Source organism: Solea solea, chromosome 14 (genome assembly GCF_958295425.1).
Source record: "Solea solea chromosome 14, fSolSol10.1, whole genome shotgun sequence".
Taxonomy (NCBI): Eukaryota; Metazoa; Chordata; class Actinopteri; order Pleuronectiformes; family Soleidae; genus Solea; species Solea solea.
The window spans coordinates 23690073-23715856 of record NC_081147.1 but is presented as its reverse complement, the minus strand read 5'-3'; the positions used below and the strand labels follow the sequence as shown (position 1 = coordinate 23715856).

The 25784-nt window shown below is 39.8% G+C and overlaps 1 protein-coding gene across 4 annotated transcripts in view; it reads left to right on the top strand.

Moving 5' to 3' along the window:
* lingo2 (leucine rich repeat and Ig domain containing 2) overlaps positions 1 to 25784 on the top strand; it is a 168658-nt gene that overhangs the window by 16426 nt on the left and 126448 nt on the right. For 3 of the 4 annotated variants that reach the window (XM_058650558.1, XM_058650561.1, XM_058650557.1), the window contains exon 2: positions 17211 to 17267. The gene's annotated coding sequence lies outside the window, so the exon portion shown is untranslated. Of the gene's footprint in view, positions 1 to 17210; positions 17268 to 17526; positions 17603 to 25784 lie in introns of those variants that run through there. The other variant, XM_058650560.1, reaches the window with a different exon arrangement.

Here is a 25784-nt window from a genome sequence, read left to right as displayed (position 1 = left end):
CATTTCACTTGGTGATAATGCATATTGTCATATTTTTGCTATATTTCTCACCGCCAGTCACCCAGCTTATTTCCAGTAGTGTTTAGAGAAATGAACGGGAAGATGATAATTCAATTTTATTTTAGACTTTAAATGGAGTTAGTAGAGATAGCGTCTGTTTTTTCCCTTCCTGTGACTGGTTATTTGAGCTGAGTTCTTGTGGTCATTTACCAGAAATGAATTAGCTAATGTAACCATTTCCTTTAGAAATGGCTTGACATTAAGGAAACTGCTGAGTGCCCGTGGAGTCTATTATGATAGGAGAGATATCATAAATACTTCAAGCAACTCCTCAACTAATCTACTCACATTGCTGCATAAATGTAACAGAGGCCACCAAAAAACTTGCTCAGCCATTTTGTGAACAAAGGAATAAACTTATTAGTAAACTGCTCATAAATCTGTGCCGTAAAACCAAAAATAATCCACCCAAAATAAACAATAACCCACAATTTAATGAAGATGAATGCTAATTAGAGAGGTTAACTGAAAGACTTTCTGTGTGAGAAATCTTGGCTCTTGTGTGGTGTACCTGCCAAGGTGAAAAGGGCTTTTTACTTCAGCATTTAGTTCATGCCAGAGATGAAAAATAGGCTGTACGAGTGTTGTGCAAACCGTAGTTCTTCACCGGCACTTCATTTGAATACAAAACACTAAAAAGGACATTATTTGAAATAATGCTGTAGGAAATAATTGAGCTCAACCACAACAAAAAAAACAAAAAAACAACAACACTGAATTGGAATTAAAAGGATATCACATAAAACTTATACAAGGCTCTTTATGATGTTATAGGACTGTAGTTAAACTGTCGTGAATCACAAGACGCTGTTTTTCTTGGCTTTGAGGTGAGTGAGGGTTTTCTTTAGTGGAACGTCGAGTGGTCTAAATACATTCTAAGCTCTAGAAATGATAACAGGGAATTACCGCTTACTCAAGGTGAAAGCAGTTTAGCCAGCACCCAGGCAGCGATGGAGAACAGGACTATTTGTTAACTTATGGATTTTGGACATTTGCCCTCACCAAGTCTTTTTTCTGTTCCAAGTATTTCAGCCTTGGATCCTTATTCCCAGACGACGGGCGGTTTCCTCTTGGTGAGCAGACTTGTCTCCACAACTTTAAGTGGTGTTTCATCACCTTCGTTGGTGATAGGACTTTTGAATCCATGCTCACTTCCCGAAGGTGCAATTTCATCTGAGCCATTAATTTTCATTTTACATATTTTTTTTAAGAAAAAAACATATGAAACAACATCTTTTACCGCAGTTGGATGCGGCTCAGAAATTAAATTTAAACATTCACGGTTGCTACGACTCAATTACTCATTGGTGAAATAAATAAATAAATAAAGTACCTGTTTTATTAAAATCACCAACCATTGAGGTGTCAATTACTGGAATTCACGAGATTAATGTTTTTTTTTTTTCCCTCTGCCAACGAGGTTATGTTTTCTGTGCCTGTTGTTTGACTGTTAGCAAGATTAAAAAAAAGGAACAAAAAAATGCCCGACTGATTTTCTATGAAATCTAATGACCCACGAGGGCCCCCATCCAGTTTTGGAGCAAACATGCTAAAGGCTGTGCATACAAACCTGACCCGGAAATAAAGGAGTGCACTTCTGCAACATAGCTGATCATATCTTGACTTGCAAGCACGATATCCACAACATGCTTTTAAACAAACTAAGCAACATCTTTTATCGACAGAGAGATGGCAACGATGGTTGATGCTGGACACATCCCCACTTGGCCACTCTTGCCTGATGAGAAGTAAGCAATTAAGGACGAGTGTGTGGGCTCTCAAGTTTGCCAGCCAAGCCACGATGAGCGGGTCACTGTTACTAATTACATGCAGAGGATTTTTGTCTCTCCTTCTCATTTTTATGATTTATTGCCGTACCTCAGCTGTCAGAACTCGGGCTTCGCTGATTGGGTCTTGAATAGGAACATTATTGAAATTCGAGTGGAGCGACCGGGCGCAGAGCAGCTCAAATGGTTCGACCGAGGCTTAGCAGTGTGAGCTCTAACCAGTGTGGAGGCAGACAGCCGTTTTTTGCATGGAAATACAAGGTGTTAATGAGTGGGAGAGACTGCAGATGAGGATCCGATGCACTGTGACATGCCGTTTGTTCACCCGAGAGTGCTATGAATCATCTCCAGATTTGATTGCTTAATCTAAAATGGAATACGCTATACAGCATATACCAACATATCATCGTACAGTTGCACAGACAAAGCTACACACACACACACACACACGGCCCTTCTGTTTCACAAATCAAAGAAGAAACATGGTCGGCTGTCAATTCTCTGCGTCACACTCAAGCAACTAGTGACGAATATGGTGACGTTTTTAAATCCACCTCTGATATTATATGGTGAAAACACTGATTGCATGGTTCAAATAACGAGTCGCCTAATCAATCTTGGGTTCAACATGCAGCTAAAACTGACGCAGAACGATCTGATTATAATCTTTAACACTTTCAGAACAAAACCTCAAAAGTAGATTAGCTCAAGCTTCAACCTTAATCCTTCAATCTAGCCATTATCTCTTTTTCCCCATAAATATCTTCCACTGCCACACTGTTATATCATAAGGTGTTAATTTTGCAGTAAAAAAACAAAAAAAAACCAATCTTACATTTGTATTTTTGTATATCTTATCTTCCATCTAATCATTGAATAATTGAAATAGGTACAAAAGGTACAGTTCTCTTTGAGGATCACAGCTTATGCATATCACAGGGGCCCCTCATGCACAGTAGGGCCCATTTTCAAATGTTTTGTGATTCCTATCAAATGAAAATGTTGTGCTGCCACGCCGTGTGAAGTTGCGGGTCCAGTCTTTTCCGACAGCGAATGATAATAGTCTTTGATCATCATTGCTCGCTTCCTCCTGAATAAATGTTTATTAACATCGCTTCCCTCTTCTTTCCTCATACAAGAAAAAAAAGAAAGAAAAGAAATCCCAGCAGCGGTGGTCGTATTACAGCAGCGTCACACAGCTGTTTTGGTGCATGTAAGAACGATGCTGAGGAGAATAACGATGATTAACAAGTGAGTCACACATTTGCATTTATTAAAAAGAACTCGGTGACATGGCAAGTTCGCAGTTCAGTTCATTTCTAGCTAACGGCGGAATCCGCTAAAAAGCAACACAAAAGGACCTGACAGCAGTCTATTAAACTACGCCTCATTAGGAGGATTTCAGTGGATGTGTAGAAAATCCAGACAGAGTCAACAGGGTTCACCACATGGCACGACATAACCTCACCACACACACACACACACACACAACCACAGCACCACAATGCTTTCAGATGTGACTGTAAAGCAGGAGAAATGTCAGAATAATAAAACTGCACACATACATAGAGGTACAGGAGAGTGAACAGTATTATTGTGTGTGTGTTCAGTTAAAATAATTCAACATTTAAAAGGTTCACAATTTGAAATATGAAGTGGGGCCACATGGTGGGGCAGTGGTTAGCGTTGTTGCCTTTCTGCATTGAGTTTGAATGGTTTCCTCCACGTTCTTTGGTTTCCTCCCACAGTCCAAAAACAAGGAACCCCAGCCTTTCACCCCTATGTCAGCTGGGTTTGGCACCAGTGGTGGATGAATGGATGAATGGATGAATGGATGGATGGATGGATGGATGGATGGATGGAAATGTGGTTGACACTACTTTAGGTTGAAAGAGAGATTTTAAACTCAAAACTTAATAATACATGTTCAATTGTGCCATTTGTGTTTGTGATCATCATGAAAACGACTACCATGCTTCTTATGCTGCAGTAACCCTAATACTTTGCCATCAGCAGGCACTTCTGCTTTCCAAAACTGAAGGGATGTTCCCGTTGGTTTCACACCGACGCTCGAATGTAGTGACCCTTTTAAAAGGAAAAGGTGGCTGACGTGCGTTCAGTCATAAAAACAAGCTAAAACATGTCAACAGTACAGAAAGAGTCTGTGTAATTAGCTGTGCAACAGAGCAGCAGCTTGATAAATGCCTTGTGTTACACTGGACAGCAGCTACAGCCAGAGACTTAATGGTTCGCTGAGAATAAGTGATTATTGGACCTTGAGTCTTTGACAGTTGGGAAGCATTGAAACCTTTCCTGCAGAGGCTTCTTAGAAATCCGATACAAAGAGCTGAACATGGGAGTAACCACACCTACTAACATTAAATATACAAGCCCATTTAATTGTAAAAGATAACTTCACCTCGTTTTGTGTACGGAATGAGGAAAAGGAAATCCTCAGTGGACGCTGTATTTGCACCCCTTTGATTCTGATGTTTAATGCAGTCTGGGGCTTTTGAAAAGCTTTAGAAAGAAAAGGAAAAAAAAATTGCGTGTGGAATAAAATCTGATTCATTTCTGGCTTTCATTTTGTTGGCTCCTGAGTTGTTATTCCTGAAAGCTTTTGTTCTCATCCATATCCTTTTTCATCCCTCGTCTTTTGCTCTGATCTTTATCTTAAGACTAAAAGACGCTGAAAACACATTAGGGACTAAAGTCACTGATTTTCAACAGCTCTTCTGTCATCAGGCTCCAGCAGTCTCTGCTTCTTATGCAGCGGCATGTGTTGCCATTCTCTATGTGTAACCCATGAAGTCATTTTTTATGGTAATTGGTTTTCTGGTGATCCAAGCCTTGTAGTCGGGTTTGAATGGGTTTTCTGGTTCTGAGGGTTTACGCCAGACATGGGGCATGTGACTTCCTGCTCCAATCTCTGCTCCTAACCTTGGTATGAGGGCAAATCTCTCCTTAAATTTTATAACAAAGTCATACAGCACCTGGAGTTTAATAACAGTGGGAAGTGAGCACTGGCCGTGGGGTGTCATTGTACCCTTGTTGCAATAGATTGGGACCAGGGTTAGTTGACAGCTTGACAGCCATTTTAGCACCAAAGAAAATTGACTCAACTTTTCTTTGGGTTTGTTTTTCTTTTCACAGTAGACCATGATTCACCCATTGTAATAAATACTTCAATAAAAAACATCCGTATAGAAAGATAAGAGGGTGAGCTAAGCATTTAAAGATATAAAATGTAACCTTTATATATTTGTTGAGTAGTGAACCTGCACATTTCTATTCAAGTTAACAGACCTTTGACTGACGTCTGCTGTATTCGTCTCTGCTATAACTCCATATAAAACAGTTGGCCAACAGTGTTGCCTTTTTTTCTTTTCTGAGTGTATTTGACACTAAGGCTGGTTTCACACTTGAGTGTGCAGTGCGTGACTACAGCCCTGCTGATCTGTCGTTCACTCCGGTTGTGTATCTCCTACTTCTGCTATGTTTTACATCGAGTTTGCCTTTGAAAACCAGAAACATACTTTTAATAATTAATAATTACTCTAAATACTACACTAAATGCCAGAATGCTTCAGTTTGAAGCTGCACACCAGTCAGTTTTACAAATATAAACATGCAAAAATAGAACCGGGGCGATGAACCTCCACCGTCCTTTTTGTGACATCGCACGCGAGATGTACATCGCACACGCCCAGTGTGACTGGACTCATCGGTTAACATGTGTGACAATGAAAAGGAGAGTTGTGCCGCAGCATAACTCACCGCACGCATATCCAGTGTGAAACCAGGCTATTGGATCATGACTACTTGCTGCACGGGGGAGCGAAACGACACCACAAGACAACAATTCCCCTGATCCCCAATGTCAAACTAGGTCTTTTGTCTTCGGTTTGACTGAGACACCACGAAAGTGACAAAATATGACATCCTGTGCATTTAAAAAAAAATAACGCAAGAGATTTGTCCATAAACAGCAAATGTTGGGCGTGATTGAACGTGTGTATAAAATAACATCATAGGAAGACAGTGATACCTTATTAGACTAGCATCTCAATCAAGTGTTACACATGTTGTACGCGTGCATCAGATGCCACTGGCATGACAGAAGCGACAACTGCCTTGAAGATAAGAAGCACATGTTGCCATGTTAGGCAGTGCAGTAAGTCCTCACTTCATCTGCAGAAGTGTTAATTAGGCTGCAGGAGTCGGCAGGATAGGTAATGTGGCACAGGTGACAGAAGGTTTCCTACATCTGACAAGGTCTTTCTATAATCTCTTGGCAGAAATGGGACAGCTTGGCTGTGGGTATAGTATATCTCCGGGCTTCTTCTCAGTACTGCTGCAGTTTTTTCCTCCATAAATAACAAGGGGCAGACGGCGGCAAAGACAATGAGCAAGTGAGGACAATGTGGCAAGGAGGCTGAATAAGAAACAGACAGTTGGTTGTCCCCAAGACAAAAAGAGCCAAACAGTGATTTGTTGTTCAAAACAGAGGCAGATTGGGAATGAATAGTAGCATGACAATTGGAAAACAAAAAAGAGAAACACTGCAGTCGGGAGATAAGGCTCCTTGTATAAAGGTATGGCGGAGGGAAAAATGACAACATGCTCTTTTTCACCCTGAAAAAGGGTTTAAGCAAATGCACTTGCATCATTCTTGTCTATGTATGTGGCAACCGTACAAGGGAAAGCAGCAACATCTCCGAGCAGTAAACACTTCCATTTATTACAACAAAGTGAAACAATGACAATATGGTACTCACAGCTTACAGAACTATGTTTTTAATTGTCATGTGTACTGCTCATTACAATTTTTAGATATGAAAAGAGAACACTGCCCAGCGGGGGGTGGGGGGGTTTAAATAAGTTGCACTCAGTGCCATAGGCCACAGAGTGTGCTAATGCTTAGCATCGTATATATTGTATTAACACTGAGGAAGCTGACAAAGAAAACTGCAATTATGCAATTGGATAAAGTAAAAATACAGACGAACAAACAATGGTAAATGCACTATATGTTCATTTTGTCTTCCCTCTCAGAGACAACATGTCTTATGTTAGTGGTTTTTAGCTGAACAGTTTCATTATAAATTGATTTGTTTAGAAATCTGCGGAGCTATGATCAGCCATTTTCTTAACTCCATGGACCTTAACTCTAAATCAACCAAGGCCACCACTATTTTCATTATCCAGACAGAGGTCACTTTGACCTATAAAAGCGAATAGCACCGCGGGGAATCCTACAGGGGGGAGCGAGTGCAGTGTTTGCATGTTGGAAAGCCCTCCTTTTGGCTGACATGTTTTATTCATTCAAATATGTATATAGGGTGCGTTAAGAGCACGCATGCATGGCACCGCTACCTTTACGCTGCACCATAAGGACACAGCGAGTTTTGTTTGGGTCAGTGAACATGATAGCAGAGACATTGTGCACACAGTGCTGCACCTGTGAAATTGCAATCCACCGTGGTACTAGACTAATAAAACACAATAATCCATTATTTCCATTTCGAGAAGGCAAACTTATCATTTATAGTTTATTGTAATTAAAGGCATGCCATTTCCTCTTGGCTTCTGAAGTTTGATTTAGATTAATGATTAATTCTTTTCAAGAGTCTTGTGTTACAGCACTTGGAGAAAGTGACATTTATCGTCTTCTGTGCAACTGTGTACAATACTCTTTGTAATAATAATCATAATAATGTGTTTGTAGCTCTGGTAGCTGACATCACTACCTTCCGGTAACGCCCTCTGGTAGGATACGACACCTCTATAGACGTATATACACTAGACAACACATAAATCAGGCAATATGTCAGAAAACTCGTCCCCTTTGCCAACTGTTTTCATCCTAAAAGTGAAGATGGTGGATAGCTGTTGTGCATATGGATGCCAAAACAGTCTGAGACGGGCAAACGGGTGGAATGGAGTGATAGGACCCCACACGCAATGGATTTTGTGGTTACCTCTTGGTAAATCATGGACTCAGACTAGATTTACCAAGAGCTAGTTTGCACAGCTATGTTAATTATGTACATCATACTGCCTGTTGCTAATGCTAAAGTTATGGTAATGCCACACTTATCCTTCCAGTGACAACACTGCTTTCAGTGAATCTCTGGTCATCTAAGACAAAGAGAAGTTGGAAGATGTCAGGATACTGCAGGTCTTGCTCCTTCCAAACTTTATATGGATAAAGTTTTATATTATATGGATCAGATATGTTCAGTCTGTCATGTTTTGTCTCCGTGGATTTAAAGCGAATGGTGAACTCTGACAGGTTGAATCCAGTTCATTTTTCCTGCATCTTAGGCTGCCAACATGGTGATTCATAGAAACCGAGTCACATGACATCTGGAGCTCTATAGCCCTTCTGAAAACATAGAAATGTGGAAAGAAAGTCAGCGGAAAAAAAAGTTTGACTCAACCTAGTTGGTATCCAGAGCGTTGTTACCAAAATGCACTCTAAAATAATGCCATTTTGTTGAAATAAAGGTAATGAGAAAGTGCTGAGCAAAGTCTGGAGGTGTTTTTTATGTGTCTGCCCTCTACTATGACCAGGCACAAAGGTATCATTTAAAATGAGTCTTTTTTTTCCTGCTCAATCCATCTTCATCCTTTTATAAAAGGCAGGAAAGTAATAACTGTTAAAGTCATAATTGTACTGATTATGATGATTATGTGCTACATATTTGTATTATCAGCTTTAATTTGAGGATTTGTGCACCCCGGTCAGTTTGACGGTGTCATTGTCATACGCAAAGATCACTCTACAATCTTAGGGACCAAACATGAATGCAGATCAACAACATTCAGTAGAAAAAAATGTTCCAGTGCTAATTAAAAAGGAAAATTGGAATAGAAACACAAAACACATCAGCCCAACCAATCATGATTATTACAATGAATATCAGATCATTCAAGGTTAAAGATCAAAGATTGTTTTTGTGGAAAAGGGACTTTTGTTAAATTGGTAAAAAAAACTTCATTAAATAATATCCAGAATAATTTGGCTTCTATTATGTTGTCATTGAAGGAAAGTATATTGTGATTATTGTTCTTGGCTTTGAGAGTTTGTAATTGGCATATCAATTGCATTTGGAGTTTTTTTCCTCAATGTTTAAAGGGGGTAGGGGTTGTTTTTTGGAGAAGAACATTTTAAGAAAACCTCTCACTTTCAAAGTGTTTCACAAGTGTCGGCACAACATTTCATTTGTATTTGGCTTCAGGTGCTGCACACTGCACACTGATTGTTCCCTTAGTATGAAACCATTTCATAAGAGTGATAAACTGAGATTGTAGTTGCTAATGACAAGAATTTTACCATGTTAACACATCTCACGTTTCATTGTATCCTCTCTCTCTTAATTACTATGCACCATCTTGCTCTGTAGGCGTCTTCTATTCAGTGAGAGTCTGCACAAAAGCAAGGTCAGAATGAGGTTACTATAGTCCACTACTTATCTGCAGTGAGGGATGGGGCCCCTTTATCATCACCAGTAACCATGGCAACCAAGGTTGGGCCCGGGGAGCTGTATAGATAACAACTGAGGGAAGATCCAAACATTCTTAAAACTTGCACGCTGTGAGACAACGTGTGAGCTAATTGTCGTCAATCTTAGCAGGGCAGAAGTTAAGAGATGTAACTGCTTGGGTTAAGTGAGGCTAACCGATGCTTGGATAGAAGGGTCCAACAGAATAGTATCACAGCATCGCTTCTGTACTGCTTATCACTTTCACTGTGATGCATGAAGCGAATGCCCCTTTTATGACACAATTCATCAACAACTGAACAACCCATTCTTCAGCGCTCATGTTTCACACCACGGTTGAACCAGAAATTTGGTGCAGGATGAAATGGACAAATTGGAGAACACTTAGCACAAAATGTGCCCAATAATGCTGAATTACTTTTTACAAATAGCCTTGTGCCTCTTGTAGACCCCCATTTTCAGTAAATGTCATAATATCCATGTTCTTTCATTCTCAGACACAGTAACGGCTGTTCTTTGTCAGAGGTGATAAGTAAAAGAAATTGCAGAGAAACAGAGTTTTTAACCGAGACTGAACAAACCATCTCTCTTTCCCTTGCCATGTAAAAATTAAGCATATTTGTTCCATTTGATACACAACTGTCTGAATTTATTAAAACAATTTCACCTTGTTTGAAACGGTAATTGCACCTTACTCAAAAGTTCTGTCACCACAGTTTTCATAAGCAGCTGCTGTAGTCTGTCGTTGTGATAGATTTCTGGCACTTTGCAGTTTCCGTTCTCATTAAAATAAAAGATGTTCACAAAAGAAAATGGGTTGTGTTTCCCTTCTTTTTTTTGTCTTAGAGCATATAATCATTGTGGTTACACTCCATGCTCTGATGGTTATGCTGATTTTGTATTAATACTACAATGACAGTATCGCCGCTTCAACACAGCCCTCTCTCAGACACTAACTTGACTAATATGGGGGCTGAATGATCATCTTCTGCAGTACATCCAATTCATGGGCTATAAGAGCTACATTTCAAATGAAAACATTACAGTATTCTCCACTTCCTGCCTCAGTTGGTAGCACATCATTGTGTGAAATGAATCATGGAGATAACTACTGAGGTATAGGCCACACTCCCATTCTACAGCTGATACTTGTAATTTATGGCGGCACTATTGCTCTCATTTTTTTCCCTTTGACGTGTAATAAAAGGAGGGGGAAAAAAAGAATCAACTCTTTAACACTTTAAATTTGCAGTTCCTACATGTCTGAGGAACTAATTCACTGTGGGCCATTACTATTCTATATTTTATATTCAGCCATTTTCCTTTTTTTAATGTGCGAGTATTAAAACTTCACTGCCTTTTTATCAAGCCAAATTGGTTTTCCCTCTTTATTTTATTAATTAAATGCAGTTGTGGAGATAAGCTGGCTGCTATTACTAGGTTACCCTGTTTTAGAAGTCTGAATGTGTTACACAGCCCTCTCTTGACTATACATCAGCACTATCAAACACCCCTTGTCATACACAGAGGGTTTGAGAACCCAGTCTGCATGTTGGATAATGTCCCTGCATGTGTTGAACAAATAAAACGAGTTTAAGAAAATCTGAACCTCAAAATTGTGACAACCCCCCCGAGTGGGCGGGGTTGTGTAGGTGCACAGGCATGTTCATCAAGCTCATGGCTCTCTGGTGTGTGACGTCTCTGCAGTCCAGCCACTCTCGCTCTCTCTGTCTTCTTAGTTTTGCATCCAACACACAAAATTAGACAAAATCCCAAAGATTTTGCACTTTTACCTTTTGTCCCAAATGCAAGCAAAAACACAGATAGATATAAATATATATATATATATATAGACTTAGACTTAGACTTCCTTTTATTGTCATTGCACAGAGAACACAGCAGTGAAAACTGGCAACAAAATTACGTTGCTTGGCAACCGGATAAAAACCAACAACATAGCATTGAATTTTGAGGTAGATTACTGTATACTATGACTTAAGAAAAAAAATAATAAATAAGTGTGTGTGTATATAAATATATATAAAAGTAGTGCAAAAAACAGGAAAGAAATCTGTAAGCAAACAATATGAAAAAAAAAAAATATATATATAGATATATATATATATATATATATATACTTGTTATGAACTGTGCATTCACTTTCAAGGCTACATTTACTTCCACTGCTACAGGAACATCTTAACTGATTTCTCTTTTCCTTTACTTTTTGGCATTTTACCTCTACTTTGTGCCCCTTATTCACTCGCCTAGAACTGCTTAAATACAAAGTGGACAAAAGGTGGCGGTAGTCTAAAACATTAGGTCTTAAACATGGCTGGTAGTGAACTATATAGCACACAAGAACTTCCTTCTTCCAGAAGTGTCTCTCGTTGTGACGAGGCCTAGGGGAAAACCTGCACATCATAAACGAGGAGACTCCCACTTCCCAAGAAAGCAACAGTAAAACAAGCATGAGATGTCCTGTGGCCGTCTGACTGCGAGCGGCTCAGCAGATGTCCGCCACAGCTGCGGCGATGAGGCCTTTTATAGAGGAACCTTCTGTGCAACGACCAATCAAATCCTCACACGATCCGCCCAGCCACTCACACACACCTGTCATTCAATCAAGCATGCACAACTGCCATCATGCACACCTGCAACCCATCACGCATGCAGAGAGAGATACTCACACAAGGAAAGGGAAAAGCATGACCCTGGGGTCGTAACACTCTGCATATAAAATGCTCGACTGAGTCCTGTGTTCTGTTTGTAATTTCTACTGTGGCCTATATACATATTTTTGAAATTTAAAGCGTCCCAAAAGTGAGCTGCCAACGTCCCAGAGGGAAGTGTGCTCCGGATATTTCACTGCATGTTGAGTGATTGCTCAATCAGGATTTTCTTCCCATTCAAACTAAGAATATAACTGAATATAACTTGTTCTCAAGTTTGAGATGCTGTAAACTATATGAGGCCAAAAATGTGTTGCATACTGTTGTAATGCAAATGTGGGGCAGCTGAGTCTAATTCTGCTGAACGCAGAGACAATTTTCAACAGCAGAGTCACAAGATGAACAGCTTGTAGCTACCTGATGTATAATTAATGAAAGACCGTCTTGTTCCCAGTTGTTTTTAAGATAAGTTCTCGTTTCAGAGATTGCATTTAGAGAAAACAGCTAAGAACACGAGTCTAAATCTAAATGAATAATGGTTTTCACAAAACAAACATGATGTACAATTAATGGGCTTTTTGCTTCTTTGTTAAAAAAATAGTTAAAGTTTGGAAAAGAGTGAATTATTTAGGGGGAAATAAACAAAAATGTGGGTTCAATTCATCTATCCACACAAGTTATTTGAATTGAGGTGCAGACTGTGATATTTTATCATTTCAAACTTCCTACATTTCCATAACAGCGCTGTCAGTGGTTCTCTTTGAAATTTTTATAAACTACATATCCATCTTTTCATTGTGTCAGCAAACCGAGGCGGAGACAAACTGGACCTTTGATGTTTCTGCCTGCGAGGCTCCGGCGCCGTCGTGAAACTGCGTTGCATTGTCTCAGCACCAAATGTTTGGCGATGGTGGAGCACAATACTAATTCTAACTGAGGGCTGCCTCCTTCCGCTGGTTTCAAAGCTGCTGGTGCTTCTTTGTTTCCCAAGAGAGTTGAAGGCGCTCACGAACATAGCCAAACAGCTTTCATGCCCATCAATTATTTAGCGCCTGATGCCTTCAGGGAACTCCCGGGAAATTATGATGATAATGCAATCAAGAGAAAGAAAATGTTTATTAATATATTTATAGTTTTTCATATTAGTTTGAATATTTCTTGGTCAGGAGTTGGACACAAAAGATTGATTGAAATGCTTGATCCACATTAAGACAAAAAACACACAATCACTCAAGGCATTTCGGGTTTGAATGGATTATAAAAGCTACTCTGTTTATAAGTAGATAAATGTATAAACAATAGTGTTTAAGAATGATAAACAGCCAAACAAAAACATTCTTTTTTTGTCTCTCATCGAAATTTTATAAGAGCACTAAAGGATGAGTATTTAATGGACTATATGGGTTGTGCTGAAACAGTAAATAAGCTTTTAGATCACTGCTTACGGAATTCCCTCCGGAGCATGACAGCAGAGTATAATATGTGAATCCTGCAAGTGTTTTTACGACACAATAAAGACGAGTATCTGGAATTGCAACAATGAAAACATGAGGGTTGTGAGTGAGCATCCTATCACGACGCTGGAGATGATAACAGTGTGCGTATCTGTGCTTGGAGCCCCAGCTGTATAACAAGGTGTGCTCAAAAGCAACGTTACAATTCTGTCGTAGAGAAAGAGCACTTTACGAAGCAAGGTGCCAAATCTGGTTTTACAGAACTCATATTCAGCACTAACGTCACAAAGTGTGCCAACCATTATTTTCTAACATGGGGAGACTCCCCATCTACTCTGATTTATTTTCCCCCTTTGCCGTTTCAAAGAACGTAGAATGAACAACAATGATAAACAACTCACCATCCATCTTAAAACATGTGCATATTTTACGCCTTTACTGATATTCTCCATTTGACACAGAAACATTACTTTTAAAAGTCAGATAATGTACACAGTAAAAGCAAACAGCAGTACAGTGTATAACAGAGATTATGTCAACTTTTACTGCACTTAGCACTGAAACTATGTTGGACTGCACTATGATGGCACTATTACGTTTTTACTTTGTGCAATTGGAGCCTTGTCAAAACTTTTATTTGATAGAGTAAGAAGCCACAACCGATATCAGTACATACTGTATGTAATCTAGTTTCCTAACCCAAAGAGACGGCATGAAATGTTCTGTCTTGGTATAGAAAGTATGTGACTTTTAGCTAAACTATAGCACCATATTTGGATATATGTGTTAATGTGTAGACATTCATCATTTGGTGAATGCATAACAATGCATTGTATCATTGTAACCTCTTATTTTTTCACGTGCTGTGTCGTGATAAATGTGTGGAGCCGAGCTTTTTTTCCACAAGCATTTGTTCTAATTTAAAGACAGTAACATCGGTTCTTGCTGGTAATACAGCTGAAAATAAGCGCGCCGGTATGTGAGATTACAGAACAGGAACCATACGAGGAGGACAGGAAAGGTGCTGATCGCAGACATTGACAGAGACAGACCAACCTTAATGACACGGAAACAGAGAGTGTGTGTGTTGTGTGTAGCTGCGCGGCCACATATAGCTGAGTGTCCAGCAGTAATTCAGCAGCCCTCAGCAGGCTGTCTTCAGGGAAGAGCTAATATGGCGAGTGTGTTGCTACGTGTGAGTGTGTGTGTGTGATTACCTGCTTGTGTTACACTGTGCGCGTCTTTGTGTGTGTAGGTGTCTGTGTTTGGCAGGGTTTCATTTCATAGAGAGAGTTCTGCTGACCTTGGCATACTCAAGATTTTATCCCAGTGGTGTCTCTTCCCTCTCTTCTCCCGTTCGTTCCTGCTCGTCCTTTCACCCCCAGTCCTCTCAAATCCCCTGCCAGCACAGTGCTCGTCTTCTCACTGAAAGATCCAGTAAATCCAGTCAATTGTGCCAACATATCTATCTTTTACATGAATAATTCTACACAAGACCGTTATTACAGTGATTAGAGACAAGGTAGTGGTTAGTCTAGAGTGTGGAGACTGAAGCCTATTATGCTCCATGTTAACATGCTGTCATATAGGAGGAGATGCAGTGGGTGGCAGATTGCCATTATTACTATTATTATTATTTTACCTCTGCCAAGAATGTACTGTTTTCTGTAGGTTGGTCCGTCCTGATTTTAGCAACTTCCTGTCTATACAGTTTTCAACCGATCAATGTGGATTTCTTTGTTTTTTGTACTCATTCAGTTTTGGTAAGAATCCACCCACCACAAAGAATGGAATGGTCTTAAAATGGGTAAAAGTCCAAAAAAATAAATCATATCAATGTCAAAAGTCATAATAATGAACATAATTTGGTGTATGCAGAATCCAACACTCTGATCTGATCCAGATTACAGCAATTTAAATTCAACACTGGAAATACCATTTAACAAGTTCACATGCCTATGTCACGGCAACATCAGGATGCAGATCAGGATGAATTATGTCATGCTTATGTAAGATGGTCATAGCTATAAGCAGGTAAAGATCCAAATAGTCTTATGGACTAAAATGTAGAAATGTCAGTTGCTGGTATGTTAACACCAGGTGACAAAGTGTTTAAGCCTCGGTGGAGGTCGGCACTCTCTGAGTGCTCTTGTTCTTGTGCATTTTACCTTTCCCTATCTTGCCCAAAATGAGGCAGTGAGCAACGAGCCCACACAACAAGCTGCATCATTGTTAGATTCACGACTTAAACATTCCATAGTGAGCATGAATTGTTTTTGTCTTTGAAAGTGAGGGCTTTTGAATGTGGCTACACAGAGGCATATTTATAGTTTGTGAAGTGCTTTAGGTTGACAGCAGCACAAGCCGCACCGTGCCGCTCGTCTACCCCTTGGGAACCACTAGAAACACAATTCATTCAAATGACAACTGCTTTTTTGTGTGTTGTTTGTAACACATGTGAGTGTTTACTCATCTACTCTGAATGTCAAAACATACATAGGATTGTGAACTGTGAAAGCACAGAAAATAATATTGGGGAAATCAATATGCTTTATTATTTCATGAATAATATTGCCCCAAATACATGTTTGCATTGATTGATTCCAACCACAGATATCATGAATTATCATTAATTGTATACTCATAACACAAGAGCTAAAACGATAGGCAAATCCTTATTAGCTATTAAGGAATAAATGATCATATCTTCTAAAGTCTAGGTCCAGCAGAGTGCAGTTGCTATATAATTATACCTCAAATAAAAGCTATACAAATTACAAATAATGGGAATGTTCTAGCTGAGAGGTTCGCAAATGGTTTTGGTTTCAGGAGTTTTCATCTACTTCTTTACAAAATGTGCTGATGTCTCAACAAGCCTGACTAATTTGTTTATATAGTAAATTTGTAAAGCTGCCTGAAGTCCCAATGGCCCAAGGACAGAAGATCACAAGATCATGTAAGAAAATCTCACAAAAAGCTAAAAAGAAATGAATGAAAAAACAAGTAAATAAAGTAGAGTAGAAACAGAATAAACTCTGTGGCACTGTCTCAACAAACAAGACGACTGATAAGTCTGCCGATCAATGCATCTTGAAGCAACAGAGCAAGACAATAACTTGAAGCCCCCTCCAAAGAAACACAGTTTCCCTCCATGCCAATACAACTCCCTGGTTCTGGTCCACTTTTTTGGGCCTCTGTTTTCAATCAGGCTCCAACCTCAACCTCATTTATTTTGGCCAAACCAGAGAGGAGGACTGATGCGGGGAAAGAAAGGAACATAATTAACACAGCTCGCAAATGGTGTAATCTCATGTGCACATCTTATTAAGTGCAGTGTCAATAAACAAATATCTGGAAATGAAAAAGACTGGTTGTGTTTGCTAATTCACCGCAAAGAAACCCGCGGTAATGATGAGAGAGTGTGCATAAAATCATCACCCCATCCTGAATCTGTATTCTGTGACGAGACACGGTGAATATTACCATTTCATTTGAACAGCATGGCTGTGGATACACCATCACACACTCACTGAGATAGAATTCAGCAAACTCGGGTTAATGATCACCCACAGGGAAGTGTGGATGTGTGTAGGATTATCCGGCATCCAGTCGATGATGTACAACGAGTCAACAAGCTTCCTGCATGTTGACAAATGTCTCGGATGTGTCTGTCCTATGGAAAAAAACAAGTCATTCATAATGTGTGTCCTTTTCCGTTTTCTGTTCCAGGCCGAATCTGTGTAGGAACGTCTCCGCTCTCGTGTCCTTTTGCTCTGTTCCAGTATGGTAAGTTAATATTTTTTTATCTCTATTAGCGTAAGTAAATGTGCTCCTCAGGGAGGAAAACAGCGGGCCTTCATGCATGACTTGTTATGGATTTTGGTTACCACGTGTTTGCAATGAGTATTCTTAGAGCTATGAATAGATATGGGTCAAGGAGGAATAGACACAACCTTCTCGAAGTAAAACAATTGGAAAGATGAGTGGAAACTGATGAGAACTTAGCTGTTATCCTTTGCCTTCCCCCTTTTTTGCTTTCATTTTGGGAGGAAACGTGGACATGTGACATGATTGAACGACCTGCTGTTGTGCATGCACCGTGTGACAGTGACGCATTCAAAGTGAGTAACTCTGTGGGTGCTTTTTAAAATTAAGCGTACAGGACATAATGCTCTTTTCACAGGCAGCATTTTGTAATCTGCTGACAGTCGGAACAGATTGTTGTTGACAACGCTTTGTCAATTCAGCATTATAAGAAGATATGCTAAAGAATTCATGAATGTTTGAATTAAGGCAGTGGTGTGCTGCTGAACATCGCCTTTGAATGTTACTCAATCTGTACAGTAATCATCAGGCTACGTATATAGGCATTCTGCAACATTGGGAATGTAGTAGTAGTAGTAGTAATTCCATACACATCGAACCTTGTCGTCGTTGCATAAGTGACATATTATTATGGTCGCATTTTACACCACAGTGATGAGGAATTTATGCAGTTGTTGTTAAAATCGAGGCACCAGAATTTGCACCCACAGGCTAAACAGGGACCGCCGGGGGTTGGTTGGGATGATTGTAGCCCAGGGGCAAAATATATTATCATTAACGCCGCTCTCTTGCAGCAAACCCTGTCATTGTGCTTAACAAGATAAGAACAGGTCTAGGCTCCATGCCAACCACGGTGCCCATTCAGCAGCAGGCCCCTAGTCGTACTGGTGAGGTTATGTCACAGTGGAGAGGGAGCAACGGAGCATGATGTGGCCAATTACGGCAGAATCTTTTCTTAATTATGTTCGGCCCTCTTTTTAAACATTATAAGTGGTAACTACGTTGATACTGTTTTTTTTATTAATGACATGAGCAGGATGTTTATAGTTTAACTGCGGGTATGACTAATCAAAGATGGGGTGGAAATGTTGCTCAAGGTTTATGGGGATCTAGTAAAAAAGCTGATGGCTCTGGGGAGAGCGACGGAATGGAAGCAGACGTGGATGTTACTAGCTTGCAGTTACTGGTAATGTGATGACACTAAAAATGATCTATGCCAACTGTAGCTTTTCAGACAGCTTGTGAGCCTTGGAAGATGTGAAATGCTGAGTGTGGAGCACTTGGTGGAGGTGCAAACTGTAATTTGTCTTCCAGCTTTCACACGGAGAAAAAGAAGACTTTGAGATATTATTTGAGCTGTTGCTATAAAGGCAAATAATAAACATTTTTTGTACTGACCTCAGGTAGCTGAGCTTCATTGAGGATTTTACATGAAATTACTATTGTATATGTATTCTTGCTTGAGATAAATCTAAATAAAAAATTTTATTTGTTTTTAATAGATATGCAAAATAAGAGATACAGGAAATTCACAGTTTCAAGGTTCATGTGCCAAGATGCTAGTATCTCCAGGAGTTTGTGTTGCTCTGATCTTTGTCGACAGTCTGTGCAGCAGGGGCCCATATGTTGGAATCCTTGGCATTGGTGAGTCATTTGTACGTCTCATTTTGGAGAGGTGGTGCCTTTGATCTTTTGTCGCAAATTTCATTGGAAAAACTCTCTTGCAGCGAGAGTCAATGTGTTTTTCTAAGATAAACTTTATTGAAGAACCACCACACCTTCATTGCAGGGGCATCAAGGGGCATCAGGGGCATCAGTCAGACTCATGCAATGAGTCATACTGAAGATGTCTCCCGCTTGTTACAGCTCGGGGAATTAAACATGATTCCTCAAATTGATACATGGAAAGACCACATTGTGCAGCTCCTAGACAGATTCACCCACCTGGCAGTACATGTAAATGGAAGTCAGCTGAATCCGGTCTAATGTATTTGCAGACACTGAGGAAATGTGAACTTCATTCCAGACCATAGCAAACTGTCTCACCACTTTGTTCCGTCATTTAAAAAGAAGCTTTGTAAGTGGGATTACACATTTTGTGCAAGCTACCTACCCAAATCCAGCAAAAAAAATCTAAGCATGGATTAGATTTTACACACTGTACCTTTAGCACATCTTCATCAATGGAAGTAGGATTTGAATTGTGTTTAGTGTTTGTAGTTTTTCATGGCTAATTACTTAAACCTTGGATTTATGTTAACTCTACTAAAAAGCTGTGAGCCAGATGTCCAGAAGCCAAGAGGTACTTTTCTAAATTTTTAATCCTGTTTTATGGATTTGCCAAGAAGAACGTCTTCTTTAAATAGTTTGGGGAGAAAAGGCTAAGGTGGTACATTATCACAAACTTTTAAGGGCTTTGTTATTAATTCAACATTTTGAAACAATAATTCACAACTATTTGCAACACATTGCATTTTGAATTAATGAGCAAAAAGAAACATATTAAGTTTAGTGGGATACTGTGCTTATACTGAATGTACAATTAAAACATTACATATTTTCTCCTAATTTTTCACTTCACATCTGGCTTTTTCATATTATTCCCAGTACATACACGACCGCAGTCCCAGTTCCCCCAGTCAGCCTTCAACATTGTCAGATTTTTACCAGTTATCACTCAGTTATTGCCTGGTTGATTCATTTCATTCACAAGAGGAATCATATCACAGTCTTTACTCAAACGTTTTGTGCTCACTGTTATTTAACTTTGTGGGGAATTGCTCTTGCACCGCAGATGCAGATCCGCCACTTTAGTCATGGTCCATGGACCAGATAACAGATTGAGAATCACGTCACACCATGTGCATTTAGATATATAATGTTAATCTAACAATATATCTAATGTGAAAGCAAAGAGACGTCGTTAACATTTGGTCTCAGGGCTCGGTCATAGTCTGCGATCACTGGCATTTGTGACTGAAAGCTGGTCTGATATTTGCAGGCTGTCAGTGAGTGTAACTCATACAACATGTGTATGTATGTAATGCTTAAACATGTGTGGAATAAAACTGGCACATTACACCTTTTTCTTTTGAAATACTTCACAGTTTTACCTGTGGAAGGTCATTTTTTTGTCATTTTTAAACTACATACATGTTTGGCATATTTTCTGGATGTGTTTCAATAATGTGATAATGTGATAAATCAACAAATCTAATGGTACTACATATACTGTATGTTTGTTCCCTTTAAGGCTGAAGCTGAATGTTTTTGATGCTTTAAGTTTGGTTAAAATAAATAAATAAATAAAACAGGGGGTCCCTGATTAGGTTCTGCTTCAAGTACCTTTCCAAAGAGAGGCTGAGGAAATCAATACTGACACTGATTTTCTAAATGGGTGGTGTGTAGTTAACGTTGCAAAATGATCAAAGACCTCATACCATGCTTGGCCTGTCCCTTGTTTTACATTTCCCACAGCATTTCACTTAAGTATCCCCATTGTTCTGTGATGCATGATGCAATTTGTTTCTCTGTCTCTCCGGTTTGGCACACATGCCTTTGCATGCTCAGAGAAGAACTAAATCTCATACTCTCCCTTGAAGTCGGTTTAATGATGACCCAGAAATCTTTTTCTTTATCTGTGGAGCGATGAGGAAAAGACTTCACAGCAACTGGTGCACAACTTTTAATTTCATAGTTCTGTTTTTATCAAAATATAGGTATATTGCAATGGGGTACATGGCAGAGTAGTGGCTAGGACTGTTGCCTCACAGCAAGAAGGTCACCAATTTGAATCCCAATTTGACCAAGGGCCTTTCGGTGTGGAGTTTGCATGTTCTCATCATGTGCGTGAGGGTTTTCTCTGGTTTCCTCCCACAGTCCAAAAACATGCAGAGGTTAACTGAGTGTGAGAGTCATCTCTATATGTTGGCCCTGCGACTAGTGCCCACCTTATGTCAGCTGAGATTGGCTTCAGCCCCCCCGTGAACCTCATGTGGAGGATGAAGTGGTAGACAGTGAGTGAGGTATTGCAATGTTTTACAATAGTTCCATAGGCAAAAAAAAGCTTAAAATAAATGTGTGTGCTACATTTAACGAGCTAAACTCCCAGAGACTTACATCAGGTCATTTTGAGTCCATGCTGAAGTGGGTAGGTGTAGCATTAGACTCTCTCTCTGTCTCTCTGTCTCTCTCTTTCTTCACATCATCACTTTCCAGCCTTGGTCCCACCAGGGGCCCAGAGCAGCTGAGAGAATAAGTTGCCACATCAGAGCCTCCTCAGATGAGCTGACTGTCAGCAGCTTCATGCCATAGGGTGAAGATGATAGAGAAGAATGCATTAGATCTAGGGATGGAAATTGAAGACACTTCCTTGATACCAAGGTTGGCAAGTGATTAAAAAAAAAATTAATGCCTTGTGATTAATTCATCTACAACTAAGACGCCAGTTTTTTTTTTATGTGAGACACAAGTTAAATTATGCACCAAACAGCACGTTACAAAAAAGGAAAACATGTGGCTCTGCCATTTCATTACTGCACCTGTTCCTGCTGTGTGCTTTACAAGTATTTGATGTCTAAAGTTTCTGGGTGAGTCAGCAAACTCACCTGTCAACTTAATGTTTGGGCACAGTGAGGGGAAACTACAGTGGGACAGCAGGTGCTGAATAAAGTTTTCTTCAGAGAAATGAATCAATAGTTTTGTGTCAGTCTCACTCAAAGTTCCAAGCCGAAAGCAGGAGACCTTGCAGATAACATAACTAGTGTCCCTATCAGTCAGGCAATTACGGTGTCATTTCATCGCTCTCTTATGATTTCTGATCAATCGAGCTATGTATAGCTGTCAGCCGTGTCCGTCTGGGTGCAGATGTTATTTACTATTCATAACAGATGCTCAAAAAGCAGTGCAACTTGTGTGTCCCACCAGCACATGTCACCTTTTCATAGAAACTACCACAGTTGACATGTTGCAGTATTGAATAATGAACATCACCTGTCTGTCGTGACTCCCCTTTTATTGCAGGTTTACAGCATCAGAGACACGTGACTTGAACATCAGTGTCGTGCAATTTTGTCCTGTCTTACAGGAAAAATGGACGCACCTTGAGATACTGACGTTTCTCATTATAGGGGTCCATTATTCAAGAGGAACCTGTTATCATTTTTTAAAAACGGCAGACTAGACGGCTGACAAATCAGCTGGAAAACTGAATGTGCTTTGACTTTTGGCATGAAAGAGGAAGACACGAGGAATAAAGAGAGAAACAAGTGGCCGGAAAATTAAACTCAGGGGCACCACCTTTTTAACATCCTTACTTTTAGAACATAGTTTAGAGCTCTTTACATGCAGCAGTGAAGGCAATTTCATTTTGGATGATTGTGATCGTCACCTCCGCTGTGTTAAAACTGTATGCTAAAACAGATTTACACATCAAAGTGCAAAATGTTAAGAGCAAAGTTGTCAGCAGTGATAGCGCTGACATAGAAAGGAAGTGATAATCAATTCCATCAGTTTACAGAGTTAGCAGCTCACGTGTTCCCCTTTGCGCTGCATAAACAGAGGAGTCCTGCCCGTTGGATTAAAACGTGAGTGTGTATAGACAAAAGAAAGTGCATACATTTGAGCCCAAGTGGAACCACATTGTGACGCTATTAGAGTGGTGACAACATAATCAATTCTCTCCGAGAGGTGCAGCGGACACAGATGATGCTTTTTTTGTCTGGTTTGAACTCTTCAAATCTTTTGACACCGGTTTGTCTGTTAATGCTCAAACAAATCAAATTCAAAGGTCCAGTGTGTAAGATTCTTGTTAAAAATAGAAATAATCAGTGTATTGATTTCTGTGTGTAAATAAATGCATGAATTGCTGTTTTCATCACCACATGATGAGTCACCAACAGATGGTACCAAATCACACACTGTACCTTTGCATCACAGCTTTTTCCTGACATCAATTTTGATTAAAGGTGGAAATTCAATGTTGTCTGTATGTCATGTGATCATCATTTGTCACTGACTCATGCGGCTAAATCTCCACATCCCTTCCGTGCCATTTTAATGCCCGTTGATATATGATGTTCCCAGTGTATCTGTCATTTTTCTTTCCAAGAAAGTAAAGCGAGGGGTTGACAGCAGGGCCGATTTGATTGACAATGCAATAATCCAGGAGAGATTTGAATATTCAACATAAGCATTAATCCTGGTTATTCTGTGCTCCAGAATAGCATCCGCTGTGGATGCAGGGGACGGGAAACTTGGCTGGGAGTTAATTTAGGCACATTTTTGAGACTCTGTCAACAATGCTGTTGTGAAAGGGTTTGATTTTGTACGAATATTTGAGATAATACATGCTCGCACACAACTGGCTGACCCACAAATGATCCCAAAGGTTTGTATCCTGTCTCTGGTGATAATACCTTGTTTTGTGCTAATGTGGAACAAACCAAATATCTGAATATTTTCAATTCCTTTATTCAACAAGAGCGGCTCGCCTGGCTTATGTCCAGTTGGCTGGACAATTTGATCTTTTAACAAGTGGAAGTGTCTCACTCAGTGAACTGCACTGAGCTGCTACATCTTAAATAAGATGGAAGGGCACCTCAGTCAGCAGTCAAGTTCTCCATCTCAGAAGCCATTGCTCTGTGTCTTATTTCCCAGAGTATTGATGTCCTTAAGTGATCTTTCCAAGTGCTCGGGGGAGTGGTGTATAGATAGATTGCTTTCAGGGTGTTAGAACACAGCCGAAAGGTGTAGTTCAAAAGTGAAACCACCGATGAAAGATTTTTGAGGGTCTAGGCGGTGTAGATGTTTTCTGTTTCAATTGTATTATCACTTCACTTCAAAAAACAAAAAGAAAAAAAAAACATTGGTTACACTTTAAACTTTTCATTCACTGTCTACCACTCTTTATCCTCCACGTCGCTGGAGCCGATCCCAGGAGACAAAGAGCGAAAGGCTGAGTACACACTGGACAGATCGCCAGTCCATCGCGACATACAAATGGGACCTTGATAACGTTAATCATGATTGTTCCTGCCAGACAGCATCTGAAGAACGGTAATGAATTACAACTCGCATCCAGTGAGCGGCAGGTTTGTGAACGTAAAAATGCTCTGTTGATGAGAGAGAGTGCAGAGGCTGGACAGCATGGTTTAAGAGTGGAAAATCTAACTCGGCCTGATGAATCTTCATTTGTGCTGGGGACACACAGATGGCCGGGTTCAGAATTTGGCATCAGTGGTTTGAATCGATGGACCCAGTCTGCCTTGTGACAACAGTCTAGGCTGCTGGTGGTGGAATGGTGTGGGGAGTGTTTGCTTTGAAGACTCCGGCCCCCTTAGTACCAATCAATCATTGTTTATACGCTGTAGCTGATTGGAGCATTGTTGCTGACCGTGTGTATCCCTTTATGGTCATAATTTACCCATCTGCTAATGGATACGTCCAGCATGATAATGCACAATGTTACAAAAAGTCATATGAGGCTGGTTTTAACGAGCACGAGTTCGGTGAACTTTAATGACTTTCCCAGACACCAGATCTAAATCCTGTAGGAACGTCTTTAAGGGTGTCCATCTAACCAAAATCTATATGAATTACATTTTGTAATCATGTCAACATGAAGATCTCAAAAGACAGTTTCCAATATTGAAATGGAGGCTGCGTTGGGAGCAAAGGGAGACCTTACCCAGTTACAGCCTATGGTGCTTGAAATTAGAGAGAATTCACTGTATATTTGCATTCAAGATACATTTACCCCAAATTCTTTAAATTAAATCTACTTTAATGCATTATTTTGTCCCCCCCCCCCCAACATTACACATATATGAGAATAACTTAAATGAGGATAAAGCAACCTGCCACCTGTTCAGATACATGGCCTAACTGTTATTGTAATTCCAGATAGAGATACTGGACTGCAGTAATTAGACAGTGAAGCTCTTCATGTTTAAGGGGAACCTGACCGTTGGCTTTGCTTTCTTTGAGGAGTGACACAAATTCTTATCTCACTCAAACTTGACTGTGATTAACATCTGTGATTACCTGCTGACATCGCACCACCTTTCCTCTCTGAGACAGAGAGAAATTAATTGCCTAAGGCCTGGACAGCCTCAAAGACAATGAACACTGTAAAATATCATGTACTTCCCTTAAAATGTAATGATTTAGTAGTAGTAGTCAATATTTTGGATTTACTGATCCCAACATTCTCACAACTGCTACTTTCTTTTTTAAAATAAGCTTTTGCAAAATAATGCAGGAGGTGAAACCACCGAGGCATTCAGACAGAATGGAGTTTTAAGTCGAGCAGAAAGACCTGGTTTTCCATAAATCCAATTCAACAAAAACAACCGGGCAAAAAAAAGTGTCTGAAACGTCATCGAGTATATTTAATTTAAAAACAATGCACAATTATACTGTGTACAATATATTCCCCACAATAAACATGATAGCATGCATATTTACCAAACTTAAAAC